The 12,076-nt window shown below is 48.2% G+C and overlaps 1 protein-coding gene across 1 annotated transcript in view; it reads left to right on the top strand.

Annotated features, from left to right (window-relative positions):
* Window positions 1-12,076, top strand: part of Egln1 (egl-9 family hypoxia inducible factor 1) — a 40,982-nt gene that overhangs the window by 21,520 nt on the left and 7,386 nt on the right. The gene's annotated exons all lie outside the window — the stretch shown is intronic.

Raw genomic sequence — 12,076 nt, 5'->3', positions numbered from 1 at the left:
TACCTTCCCTGTATGGCAGACTCTACATACAGGCTGCAATCCAAAATAAGCCTTTCCTTATTTAAGTTGGTTTTCTCAGGCATTTTGTCACAGCAGCAAGAAAAGTAAGACTCTGCTGATAAAATGGGACCCTAGGGGGACCTTAGGGCCAGCATCACACAGCAAGCCAGCAGCAGCAGGCAGGGGTTGGTTTGGACCAGTGCATGATGTCCATTCTTCCCATCTTTTGAGTCCACTGATCTTTCTTTTCTTCGTTGTAGTGGTGGGTTTTGAACCCAGGACCTTGCATCAGTTGCCAGGCGCTCTGGCATCGAGCCTCATCCCCAGTCCCCTGTTGGTTCTTTTGTTTTCAAGACAGGGTTTCTCTGTGTAGCCTTTGGCTGTCCTGGAACTTACTCTGTAGACCAGGCTAGCCTTGAACTCAGAGATCCACCTGCCTCTGCCTCCCAAGTGTTGGGCTTAAAGCATGCGCCATCACCGCCCAGCTCACTGTTGGTTCCTAATTCCACTTATTTAGTTCCACTAGGACAGAGGCAAACTACCATTGAACATAGTCAGTGCCTTACTGGCATCTTAGGTTTTCCCATCATAGGAGAACCTGCTGTCTGTTGTCTTCTGTGCTGTAGCATGTGGTGGAGAGAGACATCCTCTCTGTCACAGTACCTCAGTCCTGACTCATGTTGGGCTCTTGTTACTGATCCTGCTTCTTTGTTCTCCACCTCTTACAGCCATCTTTGGATATTTGCACTTGCAGCAGCCTCCAAGGCATGCATGTGCTCAGGCTCAGGACTCCTTCAACCAACTGTTTCCCAAATACTGCACCCAGACACCCCAGAGCTCTGGCATATTCCTAGGCGTATGTGGGTATGTTTGCATTCCAAGCAGACACCATCATTATGTTGGGCAGGTGGCCACGAACCTCTGGGTCATGTCATGTCTTTGTGAAGCTGAGTTTTCAGGGCTTGTGCAGATGCATAGCAAGTACGGCCCAACAGTCCATGTGGGACAGGAAGCCAGGCTGCCAGTGTCCGGTCTGATGCCAAGCTTTGAAGCACCCAATAGGCATACGTTGTTAAAGCTTAAGACTTATTCAGCGCTTACTAGGGAAGACCACTGTTGGCTATTTATTTTGGCCTGGATGTTGTAGGTTTTAGCCAAGTAAGTTTGGGGATGATAGGATAGACTTGCCATCTCAGAAGCCTGCCTGTGGAGCCTATGTAGAGCTGCAAAGCTTGTGGCTGGAAGGACAGTACAAGATTTATTTATTTTTTATTTTTTTATTTTTTATTTTTTGGTTTCTCGAGACAGGGTTTCTCTGTGTAGCCCTGGCTGTCCTGGAACTCATTCTGTAGACCAGGCTGGCCTCGAACTCAGAAATCCGCCTGCCTCTGCCTCCCACAAGATTTATTTTAAAATAAATAACATCTGTTGTATGTTCAGGAAGGAAGTTACTGATGGAGAGGCAGTTACTGAAGATCACATGAAGGAGGTCATAGCGTGGGCTTCAAGTAGCAGGGCTCTGAGGAGAGGGAGACAGGGTGAGATGAGACCCTGCTTCTCTGTGCTGCAGGGCTTTATTGGAGGAAATGCAAAACCACAGGCCACTGTCAACCCTGACTCAGAATACACATGTTAAACAAGGGTCTCGGGTGATGTGCTTGCAGCTCAAATCTCTGCAACCCTGGGGGAGGCACAGCCTTCTGTGAAAAGGGTAACTTCATGCCGTGTGTCATGGGCTGAGATGGTGGCAGGAGAGAGCGATAAGAGGTTTGAAGGAACCATTCTGAGGAACCAAGAGGATAAGAGTGGCCAAGAAGGTCTGCAGGGTCAGGGTCGGGCACACTAAGTTGTGTCCAGGCATGCAGTTATAGCCCTTGCTGGTGCCAAGCAGCTTAGGGGCAGTTGCTGCAAAGATAGGGCTCCTCTAGAAGAGTTTGCTTGCTGGGTAAGGATGAAAGGCTAGCTAGTCACATCTGTCCCAGGTGTGGAGAGAAAGGGAGGCACAAGGAGGTAAGATATAGGGAAGGGGTGAGGATGGGGTTCCCCTGAAGCCAGTAGAAAAAAAGGCTGCACATATGGGTGGGAGCAGATGGTTCTGGTTTACTTCTTAGTCAGGGTTTTACTGCTGTGAACAGACACCATGATCAAGGCAACTCTTATAAGGACAACCTTTAATGGGGGCTGGCTTACAGCTTCAGAGATTCAAACTATTATCATTAAGGGGGAAGCATGGAGGCATCCAGGCAGACATGGTACAGGAGAAAGCTGAGACATCTTTATCTGAAGGCTACTAGCAGAATACTGGCTTCCAGGCAGCTAGAATAAGGGGCTTTTTTTCCCCCCTGAGACAGGGTTTCTCTGTGTAGCCCTGGCTGTCCTGGAAACTCACTCTGTAGTCCAGGCTGGCCTCAAACTCAGAAATCCACCTGCCTCTGCCTCCCAAGTGCTAGGATTAAAGGTGTGTGCCACCACTGCCCAGCTTTAGAATGAGGGTCTTAAAGCCCACACCCACAGTGACACACTTACTCCAACAGTGCCACACCTTCTAATAGTACCACTCCTTGGGCCAAGTATATACAAACCACCACACCATCCATGTGGGGAGGAGCACTCTTTCCTTCTAGGCTGCAGTACTTCCCAGGATGTTGGGATTGTTGGGTTTTTCAGGGTTCTAGTGTCAAGGGCAGAAGTTTGGCTCCACAGCCAGTACTTTCTGGGGTTGGGGGGTGGGGAGACTGTAGGAGGAGGCCTGGGAGATTAGGAGTTGCTGGAAAACAGGTGGGGGCTGGAGAGATGGCTCAGCAGACAAAAAAAAAAAGCACTGGCTGCTCTTCCAGAGGTCCTGAGTTCAATTCCCAGGAACCACTTCGTAGCTCACAACCATCTGTAATGGGATCTGATGCCCTCTTCTGGTGTGTCTGAAGAGAGCAATAGTGGACTCATATACATAAAATAAATAAATAAATCTTTGAAGTTGGAAAACAATCTGTTGCTGGATGTGACGTTGACACCACAGAAGTGAGGATTTGGCACCATGGAAGTGGAGCTTGAGGATTGCTCAGCAGCCACTCCACCGTGTGGTGCGGTCAGGCGGAGGCTGAGCAGCCAGTGCACATTGGCACATCCTCCAGGCTGCCTCTGGGGCCATGTCAAGTCAGGTTACAGATGAGGAAATGCCTCTCGAATGCCCACAGTCACGTAGCTGCTAATTGGCAGAACCAGGATTAAGAACAAGAGCCAGGTCCTTTAAGCTGGGCTGCTCTGTTCTGAGTCACCTGCTCCTGGGTGCTGACTGAGACCAGGGTGTGAGGTGTTAAATGGAGGAGGCCAAAGCCCAGCGCTCAAGCTTTCAAACTGTCTTCTGCAATCCTGAAGAAAATTGACCAATAACCTGGCTGTTGCTGGTAGGGAGCTTTGAGCAACCAAGAACTTTGCCTCTCTGGTTCTGTTCTGTGACATCAGGGTAGCCTCAATGGTCTTAAGGCGATACCTGGGAGCCAGGTGAAGAGACAAGCATGAACATCTCTTCCAGTGACCTTGGCAGAAATACCTTGTCTGAGGCCAGCAAGTTGGCTCAGCAGGAGATGGTGCTTGCCGTGTATGCCTGGTGACCTGTGGTCAACTCAAACACTCCACAGAGTTGCCCTCTGACCTGTACTGGCACACAGTGGCATATATGATCACCCCCGCAACACACACACACAACCACACGCACATATAATAACAAATTGAAATTTTAAAAGATCTATTTAACTATGTGTGTATATGGCTTTTGTCTGCGTGAATGCACACCACAAGAAGGTATTGGATAGGTTGTGAGCCGCCATGTGGGTGCTGGGAATCTGGAAGAGCAGCCAGTGCTCTTAACTGCTGAGCCATCTCTCCAGCCCCAACAAATTGAGGTTTTAAAGAGTTAAAATCTCAGGGTGTGCCTGAGGCTTTTACAGACTTCAGTTCTGAGTTCCTCTTAAGCCCAGAGGTTCTGTAATTCTGTTATTGTTATGAATCGTAATGCAGATATCTGTGTTTTCTGAGGGTCTTAGGCAACCCCTTTCAAAGGGTTGGTTGACCTTCAAAGGGGTTGTGACCCACAGATTGAGGACCACTTGGTTAGCCTCCAGCAGATTTGAGCATTGTGCTGTCCAAGGGAGCTCTGAGGACTACGGTAAGGAATCCCCAAGTCTCAGAGGCTCATGGCAGTGGGTAGGTACTGGGCAGTGCACCTGCTGTCCACAGTGGGCTGGACCAGGACCCTGCAAGGACTGAGAGATGGTGGCAGTGAGACCTACACTGAAGAAGAGTCAGAGGCAGATGCTGATGGGGAGAGGGTCTTGTTTGTATGTGCACAGTTGCCCTGTAAATGTGTGTGCTGTTGGCTCTGAGCATAGTGCAAGGTGGGATTGAAGCTTGCCCGGGCCTGGCCAGCTTCCATCTGTACCCTCTCTACTGCAATGACCTTGGGTGGCACTGGTCTGTCACAGTATAAGAAGCCTAAGGGGTGACAGCATGGGAGATAAGATAGGCTAGGGTTCTACCTTTTTAAATATTTTTGTTTTATGTATATGAATATTATTTTGCCTTTTTTGTTTGTTTGGTTGGTTATTGAGACAAGGTCTCTCTGTGTGAGTGTCTGTCCTGGAACTCTTTGTTGACCAGACTGGCCTTGAACTTGATCTCCCAGGTGCTGAGATTTAAGGTGTATGCTACCATGCCTGGCTGAATGTTTTGCTTGTATGTCTGTGCACTGGTACCTGTGTAAACCAGAAGAGGAGCATCAGATCCCTTAGGACTGCAGTTATAAATGGCTATGAGCCACGTGGGTGCTGGGAATATAACCTGAATTCTCTGGAAAAGCAGCTGGTGCACCTAGCCACTGACACCGAGTCATCTTCCCGGCCTGGAGGTTCCCAGCCTGTGTTGTGACTCCTGTATATCAGATATGTACATTATGATTCATAATAGCAGAAAATTTACAGTTATGAAATAGCAATGAAATAATTTTATGGTTGGGGGTCACCACAAAATGAGGAACTAAATTAAAGAGTTATGGCATTAGGAAGGTTGAGAGCCACTGTTCCAGCCCATCTCCCTAATATCTTTTTTTTTTTTTTTTCTTCGAGACAGGGTTTCTCTGTATAGAAAAACCCTGGAACTCACTCTGTAGACCAGGCTGGCCTTGGACTCAGAAATCCACCCGTCTCTGCCTCCCAAGTGCTGGGATTAAAAGCGTGCGCCACCACTGTCCAGCCATACCCAGCTTTTATGTTTTAACCCTATAAACGGCCTCTAGCTTTATAAATGGCCTTGTAAGTCTTTATTTCTGACAGTCTTTGGGTCTGTGGAATTCTAGTTGGATTGTTTCATTTTCAGTTTATCTCTAGGGACTCTGAAACGTCTCTGATTTTGTTTAACTTCTGTGATAATAGTTGCAAAACCAAACCCAGTGTTTACATAATACCTTTGAAGAAAAAAAAGCTCAGTCCTATTTCGGGCATTTTCTTATCAGGACGAGCTTTTCTGAGGCTGTCCTGTTGTTAGAATTGAGTAATCTCAGAAGAAAGAGATAACAACACCCAGGCTATGGTAGGCTGGGCTGCAGCAGGGCAATCGCTGCCAGGCTGGGCAGGCAGGTGGTCCAGCCCCCCCCCCCACACACACACATGGGGGCAGACAGAGCAGATATTGGGCATAGCACCCTCCTCCTCCTCTTGCATAGCAGCTGTGCTCAGCTGGGGGCAGCCATCTTCTGTCTCTCATTTGAGAAATAAATGTTTATATTATGTTAGGCATGTACTTAGCTTCAGAGTTGCCTAAACATGAAGACACACAGAACCTGGCCAGGTGTTTCAGCTGTGTGGCCTCAGGGCGGCTTGCTGTTCTGGCCACTCCTCCATAGAAGGCTCTTATCCAGTCACTGTGAGGACTGGGTGGGCCTGGCTCTGGCAAGACCTCTTAGAGGTTATAATGCAGCTGAATGCCTACCTGGCTCCCATGCCCACTTCCCTTGGGGCAGGTCAATGAAGAAAGCGCCCAGGGTGGACACTGACTCCTCAGAGGTCCTGCAGCTGTTAGGTGCAGCTGTTGTCCCTGTTGCCTTTGCACCAGGCACAGTGAGTGACTAACACCTCTCATGTGCTGGTTTGTTCACTTGGCGGCGGGCAGTTTGCTGCTGTTATTTGCGCTTTACAGGCAGGGCTAGTTAGGTACAGAGGGGACAAGTAATTGGTTCAAAGTGACCCAGCCGTTGAGGACTGGTGCAGACATTGCTCAGGTGCAGGCTCTGGCAGACCCTCTGTTCCTAATTATCGTTCCTTTCACGCTCCCTTCCTGGAAAGCACACACACTTTAACTAATTGTAGACACTTAACCGTGGTCCTGTAGTCTGTCTGACCTGGTCTCAGGGCCAGAGAGCACAGCTATGAACTCTTCCCAGCCCTTCCCCGATGTTCTGGGCTGTGCCCTTCTCCGCTTTTAAAAACTCTAACCTTTCTTTTAATTTTTATTTTATGCATATAAATGTTTTGCCTAAATGTAGGTCTGTGCACCAGATCTGTGCAGTATCCAAGGAGGCCAGAAGAGGGTGTTAGGTCCCCTGAATTTAAGGATTGCTGTGAGCTGCCATGTGGGTGTAGAGAACTGAACCCAGGTCTTCTGAAATAGCAACACGTGCTCCTTTTTTCTTTTAAAGATTTACTTATTTATTTTCTACAAGTGTACTGTAGCTGTCTTCAGACACACCAGAAGAGGTCATCAAATCCCATTGCAGATGGTTGTGAGCCACCATGTGGTTGCTGGGACTGGAACTCAGGACTTCTGGAAGAGCAGTCAGTGCTCTTAACTGCTGAGCCACCTATGTCCTGGCACTCATTTCGGATTCCTTAGATAGTCAATGCCACTTTGTCAGCATTCTCTTGGAATGGTACAGCGTGTGCTCCAGGAAACAGATGCAGCTGTCAGGCCTAGCTTCCACCCGGTTGAGTCTGTAGAACCATCACTACTTCATATTGCGTAGCCGCTTAGCCACTGTGTGAAACCCATGGCCAGCCAGAGGCCTAGGTCTTGCTTGCCTGGGTCTTGGTTGCTAGCTTTCATTTTTGTTGTTTGAAGGGTGGGGCTGGGGATGTAGTTGTTGGAACGCTTGTCAAGGGTTCAGGGATCTCTGAGTTCAGTCCCCAGCGTCACTTGACAGCATGGTGATGCTTACAATCTCAGCAATGGTTGGAAATGCAGGCAGGAGGAGCAGACATCCGAGCTGCCTTTGGCTAACTGGTGACTTGGAGACACCGCTGGGGTAACTGAGACCCTGTCTCAAAGACGTGCTTCCTCTGCCACACTGTCCCGCTCCCCTTTCCCTCTAGGAGCTCTGGGATTAAATGAAGAATGCTGTGAGGGTTTTTTTTTTTAAAGATTTATTTATTATATGTAAGTACACTGTAGCTGTCTTCAGACACCCCAGAAGAGGGCATCAGATCTCATTACGGATGGTTGTGAGCCACCATGTGGTTGCTGGGAATTGAACTCAGGACTTTCAGAAGAGCAGTCAGTGCTCTTAACCGATGAACCATCCCCCCATCCCATGCTGTGAAGGTCTCACATAATGACAGCCACAAACTTGCATCTTGACAAATCCTGATTGTTGTCTGTTACATTTGTTTGTTTGTTTGTTTGTTTGTTTTGGGTTTTTTTGTTTTTTTATTTTATTTTTTTTTGTTTTTTGGTTGTTGTTGTTTAAAGCAGGTTTTCTCAGTGTATCCCTGGCTGTCCTGGAACTCACACTGTAGACCAGGCTGGCCTTGAAATCAGAGATCCATCTGTCTATACCTCCCAAATGCTGGGATTAAAGGTGGTTTTTTGTTTTGTTTTGCCATTTTAAAAGCATAATCTAAGGCAGGTGTAGTAGCATATACCTGTAATCCTAGCACTTGAAAGACTGAGGCAGGAGGATTGGTAGGAAAGTTAAATTAGTGAGTTCCTTTACTGGTGTGACTTATTGAAAGAAACATGAGATAGGGCATGCTCAGTTCCTCCAGGCGGACAGACCCTGGGTTGTGGGCTCTGTGGAGAAGGAAGCCTGGATTTAATTTGTGCAGATTGTATTTCACTGTCTAGTAGCCACACAAATGAGCAATTTTTCAGGGTTCTTTAGACCGTGTGGTCGGTTGGCCCTTCCTCTGTTATTAACTTGTTTACTGCTTAGTCATTAGTCATCTTGTCCTTACAGCCTTGGCCCCCAATTCTTACCATACCCCATCAGTCACTCTGGTGAGCACTGTGTCTTGTCACCCCGAAGAACTAAAATGAATTTCCTGTGCTGACAGGATATCCAGATGTGATGCTGAATAGCAGCAGCATGTGAAGCTCTGCCTGCAGACACGACACACCCTGCTGTTGGTCAGGTGACCGGGGTAGAAGAGCTATTGGTCTTAAGGGTCTTAGGGCTGTGAAGATTAATCCTGAGCTAAGAGGAAAGCGTGGCCCCAAACCACACATGGCTCTGAAGAACGAAGGTGAGGCCCCCCAGAGCATTGCTTTGGACATAGTGGGAAGGAGGAGTCGAGACATGGAAAGCTGCTGGCCATGTGTTGAGTCGCCTGTGAGGTGAGGCCTTAGGAAACTTGATTTATTCCTCTCTGCAATGGAGGGCTGTGTGCAGCCACTTATAGCATGTACTTGAACATTCTTACAGATATACAACAGTTAGTGCCAAACGAAACCACAGCACACTGGGTGAAACTAGTCTGCAGACCTAGTTAGTATGTGCTTCCGTGTGTGCATGTATGGGTGTTCATGGCCAAGTACATGGTGGCCCATACCTAGAACCCCAGCACTCAGGTGGATCTTGAGTTTGAGGACATCCTGGACTACACAGGGAGACTATTTCATAAAGAGCAAAAGAAGTTCACTCACAAGCAAGCCAGCACAGCTACGGGTTTGGTTGTGAGAACCAGATGGGGGTGTGCTTGCCCTGGGTGGAGTGAGTGATGGCCACAGCCTCTCTTGAGTGCATCTGCCGCATACTTGAGACAGTCGCTTAGATGGGGTGAACTGTCAGCTGCCGACCTTTTCCTCTTGTTCACAGAATAATTTCATAGCCTGTCAAGTTTTAGTTTGCTTAGCATCAAACAATCTGTTTCCAAATAATTTACTCCCAAAATAAGGGGGTGGACGTGTGCAAAGAAATGTTACTTGGTTCAGCTTCACACTTCAGCCACCCAGGGCCCGAAGTGAACACACCTTGGGCTTCCTTCCTTTTAGTCTCCAGGTGAGAAGAAACAGCTTCGTGGTATTTCCCTCATGAGAAGGTCCTCCATCTTGTGTGTTTGCATAGCTTGCCTCCTCTGGGGTTTTCCTCCTGGGGTTTGGAGACATCCAGAGTTGCTGTCTGCAGTGTTAGGTCAGGGACAGGATGCCGATGGAATCACAGGGGATTCACACTGTTTACTCTTCTGGCTTTTTTGTTTGCCAGGTTTGTTTAGGACTCAGTGTAGCTTTCCATAGTTGTGGCCGTGGCCTGCTGCCTGTCTTAGAGCTAGCACAGGCAAGGTGGTTGAGGTGGCAGGCTGACTTCGGTCCCAACATCTCAGGGACTGGAAAGCTAATTAGCATAATTAAATAGACTTACTTCATTGAGTTGAAATTGAAACTTTCTTTAAAGCTGTCTCGTCCACACTCTGTCCCCTGTGCCATCCATCCTCCCCTCTTCGCATCCCTTGGCCCACTTCTTGAAAGGACAGAGTTGTGTCTCCACCCAGGAAGCCCTGCCCCGGCTGTCACTTCTCTCTCTCCCTTGGAGACTACACTGGCCCTTCAGTGCTATATCCAGCCTTGCTTCAGGGACCAGATTCTCTGAGTCCACCTGGCCTGAATCTCTGAGGACACTAGCCTTTTTGGCCTTGGTTTCCTTGACAGGTGGATGAAGATGAGAAAGATGATAAGAGCCCGCACCTGGTGTGTTGGATGCACTTGCTTACTGTGCACTTGGCAGGTGGTGATGTCAAGTCTCTGCAGTCTTTGTCATGTATGGGTAGATTTCACAGTGTTAGTGAGTGTGTGCTTGATGTTGGCCCCTGTCACTTCTGGCCCTTATTTCTGTTTTGTTTGAGGCAGTGCCTCTCTCTACCCAGGCCAGCCTATAATTACCTGATCCTCCTGCCTCTGTCTCCTGAGTGCTGGAATTTCAGATGTGTACCACACACCTGACTTTCCATTACATTCAGAATAGTATCCTCAGTTCTGTGGTTCCTGATTCTTGTCCTGATTTTTTGGGCTCCTCTTGCTCTGCCAGTGCCCCAGCCTGCTGGCCCCCTGTGTGATGCCCAAGCACAGCTGTGCTTCATCAGATAGCCCTTCCTTCCTGACCCTAGTCAAGACATGCCATATCCTAGAACACACAGACAGACAGACAGACAGACAGACAGACAGACAGGGATTGAATTCAGGCCATCCGGTTCACATAGCAAATGGCCTTACCCACTGAACCATTGTACCTTACCAGCCCCAATTTACTTATTGTTTGTTCTGTTTTTTGAGACAGGATTTCTCTGTAGACCAGGCTGGCCTTGAACTCAGAGATCCACCAGCCTCTGAAGTGCTGGGACTAAAGGTGTGTGCCACCACCGACTGGCTCCACTTTATCTTTTGAAATGAGATTATAGTAGTTCAGGCTTTAAGTCATTCCTCACCCCACTCTTTGACTCACTTTCTCATTTGGATCTTGCTGTTGAGTTGGTGCCTGGTGACAGTTGTCACGGGTGCTGTGTTGCATGCCTTTGGCAGCTGGTGACAGACCCTTTTGCTGAGCAGTCTGAACCCCTCCCCCATGCCATTTTGTCATCTCTAAACACTTAACAGTAAAACAAAGGCTTATGACGTCCATCCTGAGTCAGGACAAATGGAGATATAATGGAATGTTCACCAGCAGTCCTGCCTATGATGGGCAGCAGGGGGCAGGGTGTCTAGGTGGCATTGGTGTTTAAGGATTGGTGTAAAATGTCTCCCAGGTTCTTAGAGATGAGCTACTGGCTAGTGACTGCATTCTAAAGGTTAGCCTTTGTCACATACCTAAATCTCATGGTAGAGGACTTTTGAAAACACTAGGTAACCATTCCTGGGGAGCCATCCCAATGCCCTCTCCCTTACCAATGGATAAGAGTTCCCCACCCCATCCCCATTCAGATCCGAGCCACTGTCACTCTGATGGGAAGACAGTGACTGATACACGTCACAGTGTCATCGAAGCTTACAGACCTGCTTCACCACACTTCTGAGGACTTCTTCACTTGACATGGCGGATTGCTACTTGCCTCTTTTCTGACTGCGGCATGAATTTCGGTCAAAAGACGATACCCAAGTCACACTTTAAAGTCATACATTTGTTCCCTTGAAGGGTTGACAAAAGAAGAATGCAGATACCAAGGAGAAAGAAACTGGCACTGGTCACATAGCTGAGTCTCACTGTAGGGGACTTGATGTCTGTAGCTTCCTTCAATCCCTTCACATGAGCACAGGAGTGGTGTGAGCTGAGACCTGCGACTACTGTTTTCCTCCCACTGCAGGGTTTCTGTTGAATCTCTGTCCAGTGTTAGCTGATCACACTTGTACCCAGAGCACACGGGTACTCAGCACCTCTGTGGACATGATCCCCTTGGTGTACCATGATGATCAGTCTCCTGAGCCGAGCCTCAGTGAGCGGAGCAAAGCATGCTTTCTGTTCCCAGAGGGCTTATTCTCCATCAAGTCTGAGTTTCTTTTCTTCATTGACATGACATGGGAAGGTATTTGTAGTTGGCCATCCATTATGTTTAACCAGTGCCGTTCAGGGTGGAGTATCACCATGTAGTTCGTTCCTCAGGTTTTGGTTCCAAGGCAATCTTAGAAGACAGCTCCACCAAGCAGGTCAGAAGCCTGTCCTTTTAGTTCCCAGAGTGTGCAACAATCAGGACAGTGAAACCTAGAAACCCTCCTGACTTCTGTTATTTAAAGCAGGGGCCACCTTTGTGACAACTCAGCTTCTCCACCATTCAGACCCCTGACCTTCCATGTTGGCTCATTCCATTGCTGCAAAGCTGCCACCATG

This window comes from Mastomys coucha, unplaced genomic scaffold (genome assembly GCF_008632895.1).
Source record: "Mastomys coucha isolate ucsf_1 unplaced genomic scaffold, UCSF_Mcou_1 pScaffold22, whole genome shotgun sequence".
NCBI lineage: Eukaryota > Metazoa > Chordata > Mammalia > Rodentia > Muridae > Mastomys > Mastomys coucha.
This window is presented reverse-complemented; position numbering and strand designations above follow the sequence as displayed.